This window comes from Mus musculus, chromosome 3 (assembly GCF_000001635.26).
Source record: "Mus musculus strain C57BL/6J chromosome 3, GRCm38.p6 C57BL/6J".
In the NCBI taxonomy this organism is placed as follows: Eukaryota; Metazoa; Chordata; class Mammalia; order Rodentia; family Muridae; genus Mus; species Mus musculus.
In genome coordinates, this window is record NC_000069.6 from 28,420,946 (window position 1) to 28,443,496 (window position 22,551).

At 42.4% G+C, this 22,551-nt stretch overlaps 1 protein-coding gene across 11 annotated transcripts in view; it reads left to right on the forward strand.

The window, feature by feature from the left end:
• Tnik (TRAF2 and NCK interacting kinase) overlaps positions 1-22,551 on the forward strand; it is a 408,685-nt gene that overhangs the window by 159,045 nt on the left and 227,089 nt on the right. The gene's annotated exons all lie outside the window — the stretch shown is intronic.

Consider the following 22,551-nt stretch of genomic DNA (forward strand, 5'->3'; position numbering starts at 1 on the left):
TCAGCTAGTAACAGCTAGCTCTCATTAGCCCCTCACCCGATACAATTAACAGAAAAGAATGAAAGACAGAATAAGCTTAGGAAACAGGTAAAGGGTGGTTTAAGTATGGTCTTAATTCTTTTGAGACAACCATCCCTCCTCTCTCTCTCTCTCTCTCCTCTCCCTTTTTTCCCTTTAATGTGATGTATTTATTTTTATTTCATGTGTATGGCTGTTTTACCTGCATACATGTCTGTGCATCATTTGTGTGCTAGGTGACTGTGGGTGGGAGTCAGTCTCAGTCTATCTAGATTTACAGATGGGCTGAGCTATCATACTGGTGCTAGGAACCAGATTAGTGTCTTCTGTAGGAACAGTGTGTGCTTTTAATTCTGAGCCATCCTGCTAGCCCCACAAGTGCCCCCTTTAAAGCAAACATCTGAGAGTGGCCACAGATCCTTTGAATATTTTCCCTAAATTCACACTGGAGGAGCCACCTTAAAACACAAAGTCTCCTGCCAAGTCTCTCCTCTGGATTGGCCCTGCTGGATTGGTCTAGTCAGTTCCCATCACCATTGGCTAAGACATCTGGCCACTAGGACGCAGAGCACACAAACATTGTCTTTGCAAAAGCTCAGTCAGCGTTGCTGGGACGCACCTTCACCCTGACCACCAGGAGCTTATTTCCCCCATTGATTTGTCTTTCCAGTTTCCTGTGGCTTTAGATCTTTTCTTTTACTCTTTAATGAAAATCCACACGAATGAGACCTTTTGCTTCTAAAATGCTAAGTTGTTGTTATTGTTTTTTGGGGGGTTGCGTGGGGGGATTTTCATTGTTTAGAATTTGTCCTGATGCTCAAGAGATTCACTGTTGGTCACCCAAATGAAAGGCTGTCGCTTCGGTGGTCTAGAACTCGTTTTTTTGTTTTACTTGCCTCTCACACTTGCAGATCTGTGATCTTGAAGCCAGAGAAAGAATTCCACACAGATTCCCAAACATAACATTCTTTCTGACAGGCAAATAATTCCTCAGGTTTTCAGCTGTTGCTGTCTGCCTTGTGTGGCTTTTGCTTTCTGATGTGGTCGAGCTATGCCTTTATGGTATGGAGAAAGGATGGCAGCTGAATAGTGTGTGCTATGTAGCCAGTCATTATGTTAACGATGCGTGCTTTAGCTAACTGTGCTCCCTCTGCTGGGAATCTACTATTTGTTAGTGTCATCTTGGGTCTCTTTCTCAACTAGAGCTTGCTCATGGCTCCCTCCATCCTTCTTAGCCTCATCATCTGGACTCCGACATTCTCACTGTCAAGTGGTCTTGCCATTGGCATCTGTAAACCTAACAGCAGACATTTCCCTGATATTACGTAATTCTTTTCTATCTGGGATTATGTCACATTCCTGAAGACATCCCAGGCAGAACACCTTGTTTCCATCTATTCACATCTCACCTCCATCTCCCTCTAGAGTTTGATCCCACATGGTGCAGCTTGCCCCAGCCCCCTGTTAGGGCAGTCATCACCCAGTGATGGGCTTCCTGCCCAGCTGTCTGTATATACCCACCACACACTGGAAAGCTCTTCCTTGCCATAATCTGTCTTCCTAACTCCCCATCATCTGCAAAGGAAGGTGTTGCCCTTTTTCTGAGGAAGTAGGCCAGGAGTGGTACCTTTCTTATGTCATCAGGAAGCTCAGGTTAAACCATGTAGGTACTTACCCATACACAAGAGCTTTCAGAATGATTTCTTACAACGTGAAATTGTGTTCTTGACAAACTGGAGATATCAGGAGGAAAATGTGTGAGACGAAAAATGTGTGCCCAGGTCTAAGCTGTACATTTGGAGGTTATATCCAGTAATGCCATGCATCCTTAAGGGTGAGCATTTAGTTATGTAACATGGATATTTTGAAATGTTATATACCCTTTATGTATTTTATAAATTGAGAAAAAGAAGAATTTGCACTTTTGCTTATGAAGATCAGTGTACACTGATATCAGATACTTGAATATCTTATATATTTCTGTGTATTTTACAATGTCAAATGACAGTTATGACAAGCAGCCACCCCCTAGATAATTTGCATAAGTGGTTGGTACCAATGTCATGTATGGGGTTCACATAGAATCTTGAATTTGGGGGTGAAGGTCAGAAATTACTGCACACTGTTAAAGCAAGGTGGTTGGCCATTTCCCCTGTCAAAGTTCTCCCAGCATAACTACCTATTTATTTTGCAATTGAGCAATAAAAATGAGGGAAGTTATTTTTATCTTGCTTAGCTTTAATAGAAATATGACCTTTGAGTCACATGATACAAAGTTAATTTTCTTTGACTTTATGAATTTTGTATTTGTTGGTGTCAGCACCTCTGCTTTTGTTACGTTTTATTTCCATGTCTTTATAATCTATAAAGGAGAAGGAGCACTTCGTAGCATGAATCAGATTTTGCAAAGTAGACACAACTGGAAAGAATGTTTGATAACATAAGGACCAGGTGTACTGGCTAGTTTTGTGTCAACTTGCCACAGCTGGAGTTATCACAGAGAAAGGAGCTTCAGTTGAGGAAGTGCCTACATGAGATCCAGCTGTAAGGCATTTTCTCAATTAGTGATCAAGGGGGAAAGGCCCCTTGTGGGTGGGACCATCCCGGGGCTGGTAGTCTTGGGTTCTATAAGAGAGCAAGCTAAGCAAGCCAGGAGAGTCAAGCCAGTAAAGAACATCCCTCCATGGCCTCTGCATCAGCTCCTGCTCCCTGACCTACTTGAGTTCCAGTCCTGACTTCTTTCAGTGATGAACAGCAATGTGGAAATGTAAGCTGAATAAACCCTTTCCTCCCCAACTTGCTTCTTGGTCATGATGTTTGTGCAGGAATACAAACCCTGACTAAGACACCAGGTAATACCAGAAAAACTGGAATTGATGAGAGACAGTGGTGGGGGTCGGGTCAGAGAGGTCTCCCTGTGATGGGGACACTCTTTTGTAGAGTTTTCTGTAGGTGCAAAGGGAGAGGAGGAGGATGAGGCCTGGGGTTTGGTGTTCTCCTTCCTTTGTATATATATAAACATCTTTATTATTTTTATCTTAATACTAAACTGTTATTTACAAAGAGGTTGTGATTTTGCTTTAAAACATATGATGGGCGTATTCATATGTGGACTTTTACCAGAATTTATAGGTAGCAAATTCATAATTAAAAAGGAAATTTTGATGTCTAATTTCAGGGTGCTTGTTAGAATCAGGATTTATTTACAATCATGGGCAGGAATATGGGAATACACATCTATATTGTCTCAGACCTATACCACCAAACACACAAGTCTATATTGAGATTTTTTCCTAGCTATTTGTACCGGCTGGCTTTGTGTGTCAACTTGACACAAGCTAGAGTCACTAGAGAGGAAAGAGCCTCAGTTGAGGAAATGCCTCCATGAGATCCAGTTGTAAGTCATTTTTTTCAACTATTGATCAGTGGAGGAGGGTCCAGCCCACTGTAGGTGGTGCCATCCCAGGGCAGGTGGTCCTTGGTTCCTATAAGGAGGTAGCTCAAGCACACCACTAGGTACAAGCCAGGAAGCAGTATCCCTTCGTGACCTCTGCCTCAGCTCCTGCCTCTGGGTTCCTGCCCCATTTGCGTTCCTGTCCTGACTTCCTTAAGTGATAGACAGCAATGTGGAAAGTAAGTTGAATAAACCCTTTCCTCCCTAACTTGCTTTTTGGTCTTGGTGATTCACAGCACTAGAAACCTTAACTAAGACACTCGTCATTATCTCTAAAGCTACATACTCTGAATTATACATACACAATGCCTTGCATTCTGTATTTAACACAGGATCTCTCACTGAACCAGGAGCTCACCAAATAACCTAAGCCTGCTGGCCAGCACACTACACAGGATTTACCAGTCTCTACCCCTCCCCTTATATGATTGATTGTTTTCGATTTAGTCATGTATAAGAGTGAAGGGTGTTGTTGGAAGTCCAGGGCATTTGTTCAGTTCAGCATTCCACACTCTGGGTTTGTTTGCTCTCTCTTTCATGGCTATATTCCTTAAGTCTCTTCTGCAGAGGATGACGTAGGTGGGCTTGTTTAAAGTATCACCGACCTATGTGTCTCCACCATGCATATCTTTCCCTTTCCATTAAAACTTTGAGTGTGTGTCCATATGCGTGCTTGTGCACTTACAGAAAACTCAAAAGCCTCTAGTTTGCTCTAGAGAGCAAACTCGGGTGTCATTCTTCTGGTGCTGTCTATCCTTCCTTTTGTGTGTCCATGTTTGCTTTTGACATTGTATTTTAATAACAACATTTTCCCCTTCCCCTCCCTTCCTGCAAACCCTCTCATATACCCTTTCCCACTTTTCTTCAAATTCCTTGCCTCTTTCACACTGATATTGCATATACTTATATACATTCATGTATATTCCTAAACAATGTGACTGGCTCAGTCCATATGATGCTATTTGTATGTGTCTTTTCAGAACTTACAGTTTTGCACTAGAAACCAGATTGGTCTGCTCTTCCCCGGGAAGGACCACCTATCCCACTCCAAGCTTTTCTCAGTTTCATACGGTTTTTGCTTAGGATTGAGGATGTATCCATCCACAAGGGCTCTTGTATTGCTGTTGTTTGTTTCCTTTTTGGGGTTTGCTTTTCGGTTGGTTTGTTTCATATGGAGTCTCTCACTCATTCAGGCCCTAAGCCTGCTCACTGGCAAACAACACAGGATCCCCCAGTCTCCACCCCTCTAGCAAAAGGATTGCAAATATGTAACACTAGGAATACAAAGCTGTGTTACCATACCTGGCTTTTAAAAGCAAACAAACAAACAAACATTGGTTCTGGGGATTGAACACAGCTCTTTTGCTTGCAGGGCAAGTTTTTTTTACTGACATACCTTGTCTCCCTTTAAGAAAATAATGTAAACCATGGAGTGATTTTTAAGGAACCATGGGATTTCATTCATCTGTATGTGTTGGAATGCCAGGTTTCAATAAGCTTTGGGACTCTTTGTCTCGATCGTTATTATTTTGACAAATTCTGAAACCCAAACCTTTCATATTAATACCACTGGTTGCTACAGGAAGCAAGGAAGAGCATGAACATGGGGTTCCAAGGCAGAAATAGCACCAGGATGCCAACTGACCAAACATGCATTCCATTCACCTTTGTGCTATTTCTGTCGGTATCGTGTTTGGAGCAGATCAGGGCCTGGATAAACACTGTGGTTTTGAGAATAATAAAATGATTGCTTCACAATTTTGTTTTAATTAGTTCTAACAGTTTCTGCTTAGAACATTAGGCTATTTCCCAAGAATAGCCTGGCTTTTGAGTGCTTCATTAACGTGCCCTGTGCTTTTCTCAGCCACGTGGCACTTCCTCCTACACTGTCATTTCTATTGGAATCACAGATTATTTTTTCTCACAGTCAAGAATCAACTTTAAAGTAACATATTCCAAGGAATATGTACTATCCTCCTTCCCAGAAATAATGGCAGATGTAGTACACTTCTCTCATTCTTTCTGAAAAAAAATTTTTTTTTATAGCCACCAAACTATGTTCTGGTAGATTTTACTTTCAGTGAAAATATGCAGGACTACAGGAAGCAAAAACACGCCACCATTATGAGTGGTACCATGAGGTACTCAATAATTGCCAAAGGAGAAGCCTGTGTATTGTTCCATTTAATGAGTCCAGTAAATTTACAAAATTAATCTATGAGTTGGTTCAGGTCAAAGATTCATGCAACCTGTAGGTTAGTTTTGAACTGTCCACTTGATAATGGCCTTATAGTCACTTGCGAAGAAAGTCTTAATCAAGGAATTGTCTACTTGAGATTTGTTATGAGCTGGTCTGTCACATTATCAGTCAATGTAGGAAGCCTCAGCCCACTGTGGGCAGCAATATTCCCTAGGTAGGAGGTCTGGAACTGTGTAAAAGTTAGAGCAAGCAAGCAAGCAAGCAAACAGTCTTTCATGCATTTATTTCTCTCTGCTGTTGATTATGGACACAATGTGACTTGATGGTTTAACCCCTGCCATTATGATTTCTCTTGCCATGTAATGTGGAATTATAAGGAAAATAAAGCCTTCCTTTCACCCTAAATTGCTTTTTATCTGGGTATATTATTATAGTAGCAGAAATGAAAGTAAAACAATTGTCAAGCCAGAAACATTGAACATCTTAGAAAACTCTTGGTTTGTGTCTTAAAATGAAATTTTGTTTTTCTGTATAAGACCCTCTTTTCACAGAATTCCTGATATTCAGTAGTTAAACATATCTATTACAGTTCATGTTTACATACAATGTATGTTTATTATTTGATAAATTAAATATCACTATATTGTTTTTTTTAACTTGAGGGAAAATTTTCACCATGGGGGTAATAATATACTTCTAACTCACTCACCAGTTTCTCCAAGATAAAAAAAATGCCACACACAGTTCTACAGTATGTCAGGATGTATTGATTTTATCTATGGGTTCTGCCAAAGGCTATGATCACTATTTGGGACATTCCAGACTTCCCCAGAGGGTTCAACCAAGTGTCATAGGTGAGTCCTTATTGGTGGAAGCTACCGGTATTTGCTAGCCTGGGGGCCAGCTGCCCAGAATGTTGAAGTTGTGGTCGGAGACTGCTCGGCTTGTTTGTTTTCTATCCCAGATTAGAAAGCTTCATGCACTCTTTTCCCACCAGTAGGACAGCCCAGCCTAAGTCCTCTGAAGCCCAACAACCAGTTGTATTCTTAAAAGTCTCCTGCTCCTGTATCAAGTGGCTGATCGGTGTCCAAGCATCAGTGTAGGGGGTTGTATGGCATCATCAGTGCTAGCTGTCCTCGTTGTCAGAGATTTAGACGAGATAATAGTGAGTCCAGGAGAATGTATTCAGACTTGTATTCTTTGCTTAGGCAATAAGAGCAAGTCAACATGGCATCAAACCTCTTACTGCCATGTCTCACACTTAGTGACAGCAAATAGTGAGGCCAGGTGATAGGTGGCCAATGACTAGAAATAGGTGAATAACCATTTGGCCTAAAGGGAGAACAGCTCAGGATACCCTCATTGAAAAGGAGAAGATGGATGGAAAAGCCTGCCTGCTATGATCTGGTGCTATCCCTTCTTTTCCAGACAAAATTCCCAATATCCTTCCATGGCAAAAAGTGATGTTGGCAGTTAAAGCCTCATGGTCCATATGAAAATATCCATGGTGCCATGATGCAGTCATTCCCTACACATTATTTTTCGCATCTATTGGCATTGAAGGAAGTTTCTAGAAATACAGCACATGGGCTTTTGTGATGCTTCTGTGTTGAGGATTTGAAAGGTTGGGCTTCAGACAGCTATCCCTGAGTTCCTCAGGAGAGGGTAGATGTTCATCAGGAACAAGTGGCACTGCCTTTTAGTGGCTTGCCATTCAAGGGTTGGTTTCTCTTTCACCATACATATTAAACAGGGGTTTAGGGTAGTGCTGGACCTCACAGTCAGCCAGAGAGCTGGCTGATAGCAGAAACTGAAACCGTCTTATAGCTACAATGCCAGCATCTTAGGGCCTCTTTAACTGACTGTGACAAGAAAGGACAGCCAAGAGATGTTCTATGAGTTATAGAAACAGACAGGATACATGGCACATATATAGGAGATTGGAGTACAGCTCGTGGTTGTCAATTCTCTATCACATGAGTCGTGGGGTTAAATTCAGGTTGTCTAGCTTGACACTAGGCGGCACATATGCCTGTTGAGCCATCTCATGGGCCCTTGAATGAGTATTTTTACAACTTTTGGCCTCAGAAGGTTATATTTCTGAATACATTTTACAAAATAAATTTTTATGAACTGTCCAGAAAGGGTGCAAAGAGTTAGAAATGCCGAAGATGAAACTTGCCCAAGGCAGGTCAGGAAAGAGCAGGTGATATTGCAGATGGTAACAGTCACAGATGGTTCATGGAGCACTGCTTCAAAACCAAGACTTGATTTAACCTTGAGAGATTTTGACAGAGGTTAGGCTATTTTTTTTTTAACTAGTTTTCTGTTTTGTCTATGGTCCTAGTAAATAACCGCAAACTTTACTTGTTCTAGACAGGTACTGTACTGCTAGGCTATGGTCCAGCCACCATCACCCCCAATTGTTTCAAGATACTGGCTATCTTTGAACTCACACTGAAGCCCAGCCAAGCTTTGACCTTAACAATCTTCCTGCCTCCTAGTCCTGAGTCTGACAGTGTTGACCTGTACCACCAAGCTTGGCTGCATGTATTCATTCTGCATAGAAAACAAGCAATAGTCAGAAACTTGTCTCAAGCCATCAGGGACAATGTAATGTTCTGGAAGCTTTAGATCCACCAGCTCCAAAGCCCTGTGCAGTTAGAGGAAATGTCAGTGTCAAGATTACAGGTGCGGAAGTGTAGCTCTCATGGAGATGTAATTGCTGCTTCTCTGAAGTACAAAACAAGAGAATGTAGCAATTAGAACTGTCATTATGTACTTTTTCTGACTCTGATGATAATATTAACTAGCTTTAAATATATTTTTGACCTTTACTTTGGTGTGATTATTAAATTTTTAGCATAAAACCCAAACTAATTTCTTTCTTTTTTTAACATTGAGAATGTCCTAAAATAACAGATCCAGGTCTACCCAGCTGATGAAGACATCCTGAGACTGGTTGTCAGCCAGTAGTCTATGTGATCAAAGCTTGAGGGGTGCATGTTTGTCCTCTACTGTGCAAGCAGTGGCCAGCAGCAAGCCATTCTCTCTCACTACCAAAAGTTAATGGCAAATGTGTGCAAAATTAAAGTCAGAGCTCAACAGGCCTCCCTCTCCATCTGAGTTTGGAGAGAAGATGATGAAGCCTGGCTGGTATTGTGGAAGGAAAAGGAGAGGTAGCTGGGAAGCAGTATCTCAGAGTGAACGTTGAAGAAGGATACCATATTATGCTCTGTTCAGATTCTCAGGATTACTTCTGGACTATGACACGCAGGGACAGGGCTGGTGAGCTGGTTTTCCTGTTACTGTGCCCATCACAAGACTCTGATCTCAGATCCACACAAATGTGGGACAGGTATGGTGGTCTGTCTGTAATTCCAGCACTCATAAACATACACAGCATTTCTGGAACAAGCCGGCTAGCCAGACCACCTATGTCTGAAGCCTCGGAGCCAGGCAGGGGTCATGGGTCGTACCAAGCTTTACTTGTCTACTTGAGAAAAGTCTAGAATCACCTCGTGAGAGAGAACTACAACTAAAGAATTGTCCAATCAGATTGTCCATGGCCATGTCTGTGAGACACTCTCTTCATTGCTAACTGATGTAGGAGTGTCTGGCCCACTGTGTGTAATGTCATCCCTGGTCAGGTGGGCCTGGGTGGCCTAAGGGAGGCAGCTGAGCAAGCAAAGGAAACAAGCAGCATCCCTTCGATATTCTTTCAATCTGCTTCAAGCTCCTGCATTGAATTCCTGCCTTGCCTTCTCTAGACAATGAGCTATATAACCTGTTAGATGAAATAAACTCTTCCTTCACCCCAAACTGGTTTTGGGTACTGTTCTATCACAACATAAAACATCTGAGCATACCCTGCCTCAGTAGATAAGGTAAAAAAAGCTGTCAAGTCATCCCATACATGTGCCTAAATACAGGCCCCCCCACACATGCAAGCCTATCTTCATGCCACATGCCTGGCATACACATGAAAAGGACTGCAAATAAGCAATCCAGCACATACCAGACACTTGATTTCTCACTAGGTTTAAGGAGCTGAAGGTAGAAGCACAGAGAAATAATGTCTTCCTGTTGTGTGAATGACTTAAGCAAACAGACAAACTAACATGAAGTTGTTTCACATCATGGCAAACAAAGACTAACTTGCCAATGACTTATCTGCCACAGAGAGGAAAGTTGCTCTGTGAATTGGACATGGGAAACCCACACACTTTAGGAATTCGTTATGGAATTTTTCAAACAGGCCTGAAGGGATGGAATGAGTTGACCTAGGCTTAACTAGTTCTCAATATTCATTCTGTTTTGCCTGTTCTCGTGAAGTGTCTGCCACCACCTCTTTGTGGCTTGGTTGGAGAGCTCAGAGACAAGTCTTAAGCTCTGTGTCAAGTAGTTGCTACCAGCCTTGTAGGTAGGAAATAGACTGAAGCCTCTGCAGTCAGGCCAGAGTCCTCTTGAGTGGAGACAGGACCTGGTACCGAGAGGATTATGCCAATGCTGCTGGACTTGACACTCTTGTAGCCAACAGGATGACAACCCTTCGCAAGGGTTCCCCTCTTGGGAACAAAAACAAGATTTTGTGGGGTAGGTGAGAGTCAGGATTGGATTGTTAATACGAAGCTGGCAGAAAGACTAGAGCAGCAAGGGATAAGGGACATGGGTAGCTTCAAGAGAAAGTAACCCAGCTTTATGGGGTTGATGGTGTGGGGACTGAACCGTACAGAAATAGGTGTATGTTGACTTGACACAAGGTGAAGTAATCTGAGAACAGGGAGCCTCGACTAAGGAATGCCTCCATATGATCAAGCTGTATACAAGTCTGTATATGATCAGGCTGTACACAAGCCTCCATAAGATCAGGCTGTACACAAGCCTGTAGGATATTTGCTTAGTCCCTGGGAATTCCAGGACCTGCAGATATTTTTTTAAAAAGAATGTGTCTGTCCAAATGGCATCTTACCGCTAAACTCATGTGACACCAGTGTGTTGCAAAGTCCACCTCACTCCCAAACTTATTTATAGAAATTAGTGTCTGCATACACACTCTGCCAACAGTTCTTAGGAGCTTAAAGTAGTGGGGTCAAGCTCAGGTCACAGCCGAGTTAGGTTGACCCCCCCTAAGTCAGAAATGACTTGGGTTGTGGGGATTTTTCTTCCATTCTGCTCTGACAGAGCAAAGAGTTGTCTCCTGTTATAGTGTTTTGGAAATAACTAAAGAATTGACACTTGCTACTTTGAGTTGTTGAAAAATTATACTTTTTAAAAGTATTAATTCAACATGATTTAAGTGTCTGCTCACTCAGTCAAGTGCCTAAGTTCATTTAAGTCTTTACATGGTGTCCTGTGTTAGTTTTCTGTGATGTATGGAGACCAGAAGTAGATGCTGGGGGTGGGGTGGCATCCTCCTTTGAAGAGCTGGCACTCTGTCTTAGATTCTGGGTCAGGGTGTGGTCAAATAGGAAATACAGAATATTCTAGAAGTAGATTAGTGCAATGGTAGAGGAAAGTAATCTATGACCCATAGCTTTTATTAATCTCTCTTCCTGCCTGTGGTAAGATAGGACCACCCACCTCACACTCTGCTCCCATGACTTATACACCAAAGCAGATTGTGCCCTCAAACTGTGAGCCAAAAATAAATTCTTCCTTCTCTAGTTTGTGTCAAGTATTTCATCATAGTAACAACAAAACAACAGTAGAAGCAGATACACTAGTGCATAGTTCCTCAATCAGTGAGCTCACCAAGACTGCCAACTCTCTTTCTCCTACCGTTAGAAATATATTGATTCATTTCCTACCCTATCTCACAGTTAAATGTGGCCAGAGGCCGAGTAGCAGCCAGTAGGGCATGAGTGAAAGGACAGAGTTTCTTGTAAGGCTCCCACAAGTCTCCCACACTGTCTGCTGCTCACACACCTTCCTCTCACATCTGCTGCTCTCACGTGTGCAATTATCTTGACACCCATGTTAGAGAAGGAGGCCTTGCCATGCTTAGTTCCCAAATGAACGCAATAGAGCTTACCACAGCCGGTACATGCCCAAATAGTGCTAGGGTTTTCAAGAGCAAGAAGAATTCTGTTATGTTATGATGCTGAGAGTTGGGTTGGGGGAATATCTATCAATTCCAGCAAGTAGAATGAGCTATGCTACTACAGTTTTCTGCTATTCTCATCTGCATTCCGCCTACACTGTCACTGAGAACATTTCTTAAGCCAATTGGCTTTTTACAATTTTTTTAAAGAAAGAAAACTATATATCTTTACTATGAATTGGAAGCAATAACATTGCAAAATGCAAGGCAACTAAAACCAGATAAAAACCAAATGATATTGCTCTTCTCCATCTAGAAACTACTTCCCCAAGAAATTTCTTCACATGAGCACTGGTGTTCAAAAGGAGAACATTAGGCCCTATTAGGAAGGTGTGAAAGGCATATTAGCACCAAGCTGAGATGTATTCCTTGAGAGAATCAGAAGAGTTGAAAACACGTCAGTGTCACTGTGTTTCGGTGTTGTTTAATGTGGTGTCTTGGTCTCCTGAAGCTGTCTGTTTCTATCAGCAGTATGATACCTTCACTTGGGAATCAAGACTTTCTAAGCACTAAGAATGGAAATGAGTTGAAGCATGCCATAAAGGATGCTTGTTTGCCAGAGGAGGTAAACCAAAGGGTCTCTGTTAGAGGTGGATATAGAGAGAAGCTCAAAAAGATGGCAGCTGGGCAGTGGTGGCGCATACCTTTAATCCCAGCACTTGGGAGGCAGAAGCAGGTGAATTTCTGAGTTTGAAGCCAACCTGGTCTACAGAGTGAGTTGCAGGACAGCCAGGGCTACACAGAGAAACCCTGTCTCAAAACACCCCCAACTCCCCAAAAAAGAAAGAAGGCAACCTGTAGTTCAGTGCTGGAAATTTGATTCTTTGTGTACACAAATCTATCATCAATTTATCTAGTCGTCTGTTCTTCTCATCCAGCACTCACCTACTCATCTGTCTGTCTGTCTATCTATCTATCTATCTATCTATCTATCTGTCTGTCTGTCTGTCTGTCTGTCTATCTATCTATCTATCTACCTATCTACCTATCTATCATCTGTTCTTAAGCAACACATAGTCTCTACTTCTGATATTATAGATATACTCTGAGCATATTAAGCTTTCCATTGACAAAAGACCAAAGAAACCACAGCTCCCTGTTTCAGAGAGTAAAACAGTTCAGCAGTTTTTGCTAACACGTGGCAATGTAAAGGAAAAGAATAGTCTGTTTTGCAGCTTTAAGACTGAAGCTGTAACATGGCACAATATAGCTAAAATTGTGGTATAAATGGTTGTGATTTCCCAAGTAAGAAGAAGACAGAGTTGAGTGGCCATGGTCACTCGAGAATGAGGGAGACAGCATTACAAAGGAGAAAGCCGAGAAAGGGAATTCTTTGGTTCTATGTTTGTAATTACTCATCTCTGGTGACTCCTGAATGCTGTGTGTACTGGTCAGAGTCAGGACCAGACAGAGAATGATTAGAGAACTGGACTGGATGCTTTTGTGGTTTGAATGAGATCCTGTCATGTTAGAGGAGGTTATAGACCCTTTAAAAGGTGAAGCATTCTAAAAAAATACATCCCTGGAGGGATGGGTTTATAGCATACACCACTATTTCTTGCCTGCTTTCTCAGCTTCCTGTGTGCAGCTGAGATGTGATATCTCAGTTTCCTGTTCTTGCCTGCTGCTTGCTTTGTCTTCTGTACCACAGTGGGCTGTATATTGCTCTGCATCCGTAAGCCTAAAGGAAATCTTCTGTAAATTGCTTTTGGACATGGCTTTATCACAGAAACAGAAAAGTAAGTGACACAGGTCTGATCTGTTGTTTATAGCACACCAAGATGGCATTTGCTGTAATACACAGTGACTTCCCTATTTAAAATAGTTGTCCGTGTTCTTCAATGGAATATGACAGAGTCTAGTTTCCACACCAGTTCTCATGATGTTCAGAACACAATCTGTGGTTAGTTAACGGTAAAATATCTGGGAAACTATGACCTGTTGTCAAGAAGACAATTTTATTTCTATTTGAAAATAAAAAGCTTACTTCATCCAAATGGTAACTCTTAACCAGTGACTCCCAAGAAGCTACCGTAAGTGAGATAAAAGAAATACTCTTGTGCAAATGCATGAAAACATAGGATGAAGATGAGGGTTTGGAAGTTTCAAGTGCTCCGAAATACTTAGCTTGTGTCTTTGGTAGAAACTGGCTTCTCTTATTTATAAGGCTTTGAGCATTAGATGCTAGAGTTGGTTTGGAGCTCTGTCAGATACCATTAGGAGTGGGCACATAGGATCTAAGTCTTCAGAATAAAATCCATATTTGATTCACAGTCACCACAGCCACTTCTTAGGATCTGTATGTGCCAGTACTATCATCCCTGTACGTGCTGGGTACCACTTAGTACTCAGGTAGTGCCCATGAGGAAAACAGCCTCCTCCCTACTGTACAAACCATCAGGTAACAGGGTAGCTAAATAACAGTGACAGGATTTTGGTCCAGGTTTGCTGAGATTTGAGTCCCTTCCTATGTGTCATGTCTCCTCCCACTCCACATTTATCACATTTAAATGTTAACACTTGCTTCATCGCTGCTATCCATCCATAGATATCTTAGAGCATCCATAGAGCACCAGCAGAACAGCAAGTTGCTCCCGAATGCAGGACCCTGTGTGAATGGTGAGGGTAGTACGTGACTTTTCAAGAGTCCAAAGTGAGAGGAGGGCCTCCCTACCCCACCCCCATCCTCTGCTTCTGTCTTTAAAACATCAGCCTATAGTCTGACAGCTCTTGGCAGTGTGGTTGGTTATTTTCCACTATAAAGAAGAGTAAATTTGGGCTCAAGTGAGTGCTACTGAAGGCACTGGGTATGACACTACTTGCCTGCCATCAAAAATTGAGACCTTCTCTTATACTTTAAACTTGAATATCTCCCCTAGAAATTTAGTGGTAAGGACATGTTTTTAAAGTGTTCCAGAACTGAACCAACTCCTGGCAGAGCCAGGCTAGTGAGAGAACGGGAATAGAATCGCAGCAGCCAGCCACGTCTAGAATGTCATGGCAGGAAACCATACTGGTAGTGACATTCACAGGAGACCAAACATTTTAACTGGAGAGATGGAGGGTTTTTAAGACCTTATAAAAAACAAATCCCGAGGCTTACACCGTAATTTTCTCCTCTGACCCTTCATTTTCCCTTTCTTCCCCTCTTTCTTCCCTCCCTTACAAAACAAAGTCTCTCGCTTTAGCTTAAGCTGGGCCAAACTTACTGTAGCCCCATGGCCCCAACTCCTGACCTCCCTGCCTCAGTTTGACAAATGCTGGTGCTGTAGGTGTGCACCATCATGCCAGACTCTAGCATCAGTGCCTTATGAAGAGGTGAAGGAATCTTCAAGAGCACTGATCTCAGGTCATCTTTTTATAGGTGTTCTCAATGCCAGGAGGGACTTAGTGTCTGTGCCAGAGGCAGAGCCTCATTATCCAGTTCAGAACCCTGCATCCAAACTCCCATTTGGGGGCATACCTCCGCACATCTGAATCTCTCCCTTTTCTCTTGTGAGCTTTTGTCTGAGTATTTCTTTTGTGCCTCTTGACTTGTGGCTCCTAAGAGATGCTGTAGTTAGAAATGTGGATGCTATAGTTTAAGCTGCTGTCCCATCTTGGAACAAGTTATCATGAGACGATTGTTAATGATTTGAAGAAATGAAGAAACATAAAGGAAACTGAATGATTTTGATCTTGTAAAATAGCATTAGCATAGTGAACAGTTATTGAATCCCACACCCCATTGGCCTGCTGCTTCTTAGATATGAGTAGAGTCAAAAGTTAAAGTCTTTTAAAAGCCACATTATCATGCAATATAGAATAATCTCTAGTCAAGTTCCAAGCTATATATTAAAACATGACATGGCATACATTTTTAGGGGTGATACATGCAATTATCCTAAGTTAAAGATGGTACTCCATGCTATAATCAACAATACCAAGAATACTACTGGGTTTTAGTTTTCTATAGCTGTGTGATCTTACAAATTCTTATTCTAGGGTCTGAATTAAAACTAAAGAACAGCTGGAAAAGGAAGTGTTTAGATGTATCAAAGACCATATTTTAGACAAATTGAATAATAGATAACATGTATTTGAAAAGGATCACGGGTGACAGAATTTAATGTCCTATTTTAACCTTAACAGAGTTGAGACATTTCTCCACAAAGAGAAACTGTGCTGAGATCTTGAGATGGAATAGGAAATTAAAACCCTGTGTCTTTTTTGAGACAAGGTCTCATGTATCTGAGTCTATACTAAAACTTGGTACACAGGTGAAGATGGTCTTGATCCTTGATCATCACGGCTGTAATTCCTCAGTGCTGGGGTCGAAGGTGTGTACCACCACAGCTGTTTTATGCTGTGCTGGGGCTGGAACCAAGGGATTCGCAGAGGCTAGGCTGTACTCGAGGAACTTGGTTGCCTCCCCACCTTAGACACATTTTTCTATGAGAACAATGTTGTGAAGAGCAGCAGCTTTCTGTCTAGTGGCTTGTTGCCATGTGAACAACCTCACTAGCAGCATCCGTATGAGCATATCTAAAAACATATGATGAACTTCCAGCATCCTGACACTTCCACAGCAATTGCTTTTTACCAGTGCTCCCCATGAGAAGGAAATGGTACCCAGAGCACTGCAATAGAATACCTCATGCTGCTATGTGGAGGAAGGAGTTTGCATGGCTCTGGTTTATATTTGCCATCAGATTATATCAACAGATCCAGAACAAATGTCAAGCAAGTTCTTTATCTCCACAATTATGCTTGTGCCTCTGAAACTCAATTAAGTATATATTCTTGCCTTCTTAGACAGTGGAGAATGGTTTAAACTGCGAGGTTGTAGAAGCCTGGGGCTTCCAGACATAGCTGACTAATCTCCTGTCCACACCCTTTGTCACACCAAGTTCCCATGGGTTTCATGTAATGCGCAAAGGCTTTGAACTTTTTCCCACTTACTCACAGTTTGTATTCTAGTCCTGCAATGTGGGGCCCTTTGCATATCTGTTGCTCTAGTGAGTGGGGCACAGAAAGAGGGAGGAGGCTCTTAAGAATAATTAGCTGACATACTGTATATGCCTTGTCTCCGCTACTCACGTCGATTTAGCAGTGCTGTTTTAGTAGGCCATCAGTGGGCTTGTTCCCTGTTATGTCCCACCGAAGAGAACAAGGAATATCAAATTGTTTATTTCTCTTTGGTAATCACAGGGGATACCAAATATCTCCCAGGATTGCCAAGACAGGCTAAGATAGCATTTAACTTCAACCGACTCTTGAAATTAAAGGATATACATTAGGGTAGCTCATCAAATGGCCTTTCCCCAGTAAAACCAGTTTGCTCCAACTCAAATTCCATAAAAACAAAACAAAACAAAACAAAACCATCAGCAATACTGCTTCTCCGAGCTCACCAAGTCACAGCTACTGTGAGGTCCCTCCCCAGACACTGTCTAGGATCCACTTGGTTTGTGGCCATGTGGTAGTTAGGAAAAAAACAAAACAAAACAAAACAAAAACTCTCTAGAACATTCTAATGGAAAGCTAGGGTTTAGAACTACTATGATAGAACCTCACTGTCTAATGATGAGAGAAAAGAGGGGACTGTTATGTTTATTAGCATCTAACAGACTAGAAGTGAGAGTGTCTGTTGGTACCTGATGGATGACTGTTTTAATGTCCATCACCTCACAGGGGCTGTGCACACATGAGCCCAATTACACTGTATCTTAGCCTTCATTTTCAAAGGGAAGAAACAGCTCCGGTGTCAAGGGGGTCAGTCATGGTGCCGTGGCTGCAAACCTTTAAATCCAACTCTTTTCCTAAGAGCTCATCTCTTTCACTCTCCCACCCCATGTCTGCATCTCAATATTCTCAGCCATTTTTCTTTGAGAAAAGGTGGTTGAAGTCAGACAGGCTAACATGTATCGGTACTGCAAGCAGTGGTCTGAGCATTGGTGAGACACTTCAATCACCGTGTGATTCTCTTGGGTAAAAATAACACACTATCAAATATATGCATATATGCATACACAAAGAGAGGGGGGTTAGAGAGATGGCTCAGAAGTTAAATGCATTTGACGATCTTTCAGAGGACTAGATTTCAGTTCCCTCTACCCACAGTTACCTGTGGTTAACTCTAGCTTCAGGGGACTCAAGGTCCCATTATGGCTTCCATGAGCACCTGTACGCATGCAGGCTAGCACACACACACACACACACACACACACACACACACACACACACACACAATCTTTTTAAAGTTCTATCAGGAACGTCTAGGTTTTCAAGGAGGATGAGCTGGCTGCACAGGCGAGCAAGTGCTGTACAAACCCCACGAGCAGAGCTGCATTCCCAGAAGCCAGGTAAAGCTGGAAGGAGAGAACTGACCCCACACATTGTTCTGTGACCTCCAACACACATGCCGTGGCATGCACTTGGCCACTCTCACTCACTCACTGTATGGGCACACAGAAGAACAACGTAAGGAATAAATAATTTGCATTTTTGTGTGAACTGTATAATTAAGGACAGGTGGATCTGGGGAAGATGGAGCCTGCTCCCTTTAAGTTATTAAAGGTCTATGTCATGCTCCCATTCTGCCGTTGCCTGTGGTTTCCATTCATGAAGTTTGACCTCATACTTTATAGCAGGGCTTCGGTGAACTTAGATTTCAAGAGAGGAAGAATTTGAAGGTCACTTTCTCTGCTGTCCATTTCTCTTACTTATTGCAGGTGGCTGAGTCCTAGCTTCTGCTCAGGCCCAATTTCCTGCTTTTTTGCTGTGTTTCTCTCAAAGAGCTTTTGCTCTGAGTGCTTCCTCTGCCCCTGTGGGAATCCGAGGGAACCCAGACTTTATTCTTTGAGCACTTGCTCCCAGAATCCTGAGAGTCCATATTTGCCCTAGCCTGAGTAGGATTTGGGGGAGTCCTTTACATGTCGTAAAACTTATAAAAGACAGGCAGGCCTTTAAATGGAATGTGGCTCAGTGAAACTACAAAGTCGGGGGTTTCTTTGGGCTGGATGCCACAGAGTGCTTTACAAAAACCGAATGCAAGGGAATGTTTCAGACAAAGAATTAAGTTACTTGGTGCGAGCATCTTTGAGGGAGGCGACTGTCTGTTCAGGCACCTGTCTATTGCCCAACAGGTGTTTACAGGCCCGTGTTTCAAGACTACTGTGGAATGTTGAGTGGTTTTCAAGCTGAGGGGTGTCCCAGACTCCCTGGGGGGGGCTCATTAAATCACTAGTGGCTGGGGCTTTTCCCACAGTTCCAGATGCAGAAAGTGGAAGGTGCCGAGAACTTCATGGTCCAATCCGCGGGTGCGACTGATCTCCTTCTCTGGACAGCAGGCACACCGCTGACAGAATTCGGTAGGTTTTGGTTTGGTGAACGTGCCTCCCTTTTGGCCTGCCAGGATAATGGCGTGCTGTAACTCCTCTCAATGACACCATAATGATGACAGTCTAGGAGAAATGGAAAGATCCATAAGGGTGGTGACATAGTGTCCAGTACCCCTCGTGAGGTCATTCTGGTCAGCTGTTCAGGCATTCCCATGCAATGCCTTGACTGCCTGGTTCACACAGCTCTCTGGGAACCAGTTTTGTGTTGGGGTACCGATGGCAGAGGGAAGTTGGGGATCCCAGCCTCTCCCCTGGCCATACTCAGCAATGGATCTGTGGGATTTCTTTCAATCTGCCTAGAGTCCTGAGTCTTCTTTGCCTTGGTTTACAAGGGGTGGGTCTTTCTGGGTGGCCTGAGTTTTAGGAGCCTGTTTTTCTGTGTGTTTTTCCCTGACTTGGTGGTTCCTGTCTTTGGTGAGATGGAACATTTTGTCATAGTGTCTGTTTGGAAGCTTCCACATTTGAAGTTCTCCTGGGTGATTCTGACATGTCTGTCCTTCGGGTCCCTCACATCTTCTGCTAATTATGAAGTCTACATAATCCCCATTCCCCAGGGAAACAGGAAGAAGGACAGAAAGGCTCTTCCTGTGGAAAAGAGGGAAAATGCAGGAGACCTTCAGAGCACTGTGTGCTTTTTTAAGCCGCAGGAAATTCAAGGACAGTTGGCCAGTTTCTAACACTTCATGAGTTAGTATAAAATTTAGCCTTTCTGTCCCTGAGTGTTAAAAACAACAAACAAACAAACAAACAAAAAACAATGAAAGCCCTGTATTCACAATTTGAGAAGTAATGGCTTTGTTAAAAACACTTACTTCTATTAAAGATTTATTTATTGTTTTCTTCCATAGGTAAGGAATGTTTGGTCTGTGTCTATGTGCACACATCACTTGTGTGCCTGGTATACTCAGCAGCTAGAAGAGATCCCCTGAACTGAAGTTACAGAGGGTTGTGAGCTGCCATTAGGGTGCTGGGAAATGAACCAGGGTCCTCTACAAGAGCAGTGAGTGCTCTTAACTGCTGAGCCATCTCTCCAGGCACAAGAACATGTTTTCTTAGCCTAAGCATCGTGTTTTTCTCTTGGTTTTATGCACTAGATTTTAACAGGAAAGTGTCAGAGAAAGGGGTTTCAGTGTGTGTTCGTTCCATTGACATTTTCAGGGAGGTCCAGCCTTGTGGGGGGTGGCCCAGGCCACCTTACTAATGTCCTTAAGAACAGTTCTGCAGGTCTGTATTAAATGCAGATCTCCAGCCACCCCAGTGCCCCCAAGCCACCACCATCCTTTCCTTGATTGCTTGGAGTGCTAGGTTTTAGCTTTTCTCTCTGTATCTTCCCCAGGAAAGAAAATTGTGCCCTGCTCGGGTGGACAGCACTGGTTCACGAGCTTCGGAGAGAAGTTTGGAATTGCCATTCTCATGCCTCTGGTTTTTCTTTCTTTCTTTTTTTGTTTCTATTTATTATTTTAAAAGGTTTTGAGATCCCATTAAGAAAACCCACAGATAGTTCCTTTGGCAGAGATCTCGGTTACAGAAATCCATTTGGCTTTGTCCCAAGGCAGTGACCTATAAATATGTATGCTGGCTCTGCTTCTTCTCCTTGTGAGTCTGTGCTATGGAGATCTTGGACCAATGCCTTGAAGAAAATGTTATCTTGACGATAGCTAAAGGTTGTATTCTGTACTAGAATTCAAGATGCTGATTATAGACTAGAGGACTTCTTATAGTCCTACAGCTCGCTCATTCCCCAGCAAGTATATACTGTGAGTGGGATTCATCAGTGGAAATCAGGGGCGGAGAGTTGTGTTGTGCATTGTTGGCAAGCAGCAGTCTCATTGGCCCCCAGGGATGGTAACATTAAGAACACCATCTGAGATGCTTACAAACTGTGTTTATATGTGTGAGAGAGAATAAAATAGTACATATTTGGCACAGTTCTCATATTAACTTTGGGGACATTGATGATATCAATAATATTCTAGATGTGTTGCTGTTAAGGGCTGTATATCCTAAAGACCATTTTATCCTTGCATCAGCTCCTGATGTGAGTTCTCCACTGATGGGTTAGAAAATGAAGACTTAGAGAAATATAAATGCCTGGCTTGTTATTTCCTGGCTGCTAGCTACTATCAGATGTGAACCCAACTCTGCTGAAGTGCAAGCAGAGGCCTTACACTTCACTAGCCGGAGCTACTTCTGATTGAAGCTGCAACGGAATGTGGCCAGAACTGGGATCTGTTGGCAATGTCGCACTGTTCCTCCTCACCAGCCTTGGGACCTTTCACGCAGAAGGTGCAGGGAAGGTTTGCCTGGCTCTCTACTCAGGTTTTGCATTCCCACCATTGTTTTGGGTAATCTAGACTTTGTTAGGTTCTTCTGTAGGGTCACAGTTAGCATTATAATAACATAACAGCATACTCACAACACACAGCAAGAGAGATGTGGATTTGTATTTTTAAGGAATGGTTGTCAAAATACCCATGAACTAGAATTATTGATTTTGTGATCAATATTTGGAAATGCATTCATATTGATAATTGAAATGTTTGGGTGACAAATAATGAAACATTAGTTCTCGTTCATGGTAGCTCCATTTCCCTAAAGCCTACAGATGTGATATTAAGAAGATTTTATATACTGTTGTATATTAGCATTGATCTCCTTTAAAGAGATGAATGTGTTTAATTTCGTCTTCGGGTGCATCTTTATATTATGCTTTTAAAGGTAATTTTAAAAGAGAGTGTAGACTGTAAAGCATGTTGATTTTCAAGATGCTGTCAGATGGGACTAATGAAAGAAGCTAACGTTTTACACATCTGATAATAAGAACTTCAATTTTTCAAAGATTTACCATATACCTTACCCTCAGCTAAACCTGTTAGTCCAGACCCTTTATACGCACAGACCCTGTGCACTTTTAGAGATAGTCATAAAGACTTTTTAAATTTTATCTTTACAGATAAAAACACTGAGGTTCACAGAAGATTAAACATCTGCCCCAAGTGTCCACAACTGCTAAGTAACGGACGCTCAGACCCAGGGCTTTGTATGAATGTTTACTTATCTCTTAGCACCTAAGACTCCATGACTTTGAACCAGATGTCTCATCTGCTGTGACTCTAGCTGTGAGAATTGCCAAATCTCACATGATTTATCTAGATATTAGGCAAGGGTAAGGTCATCTCAAGACACATAGGCTGTAGGGAATGGCAGCTTGGTGTGATATAGGGAAGTGTCACCTTTTCATTTATGAATGCCACATATACAGGGGAGAGATGAACAGACATTGCTTTTGATTGAAAAACGAACATATTCTGGATGGAAGCATTCTTGACTAACTGTTGTCGTGTAAGCTTGCCTCTGTGGAAATTCACATCCTTTCCTGAGGACAGCAATAGAT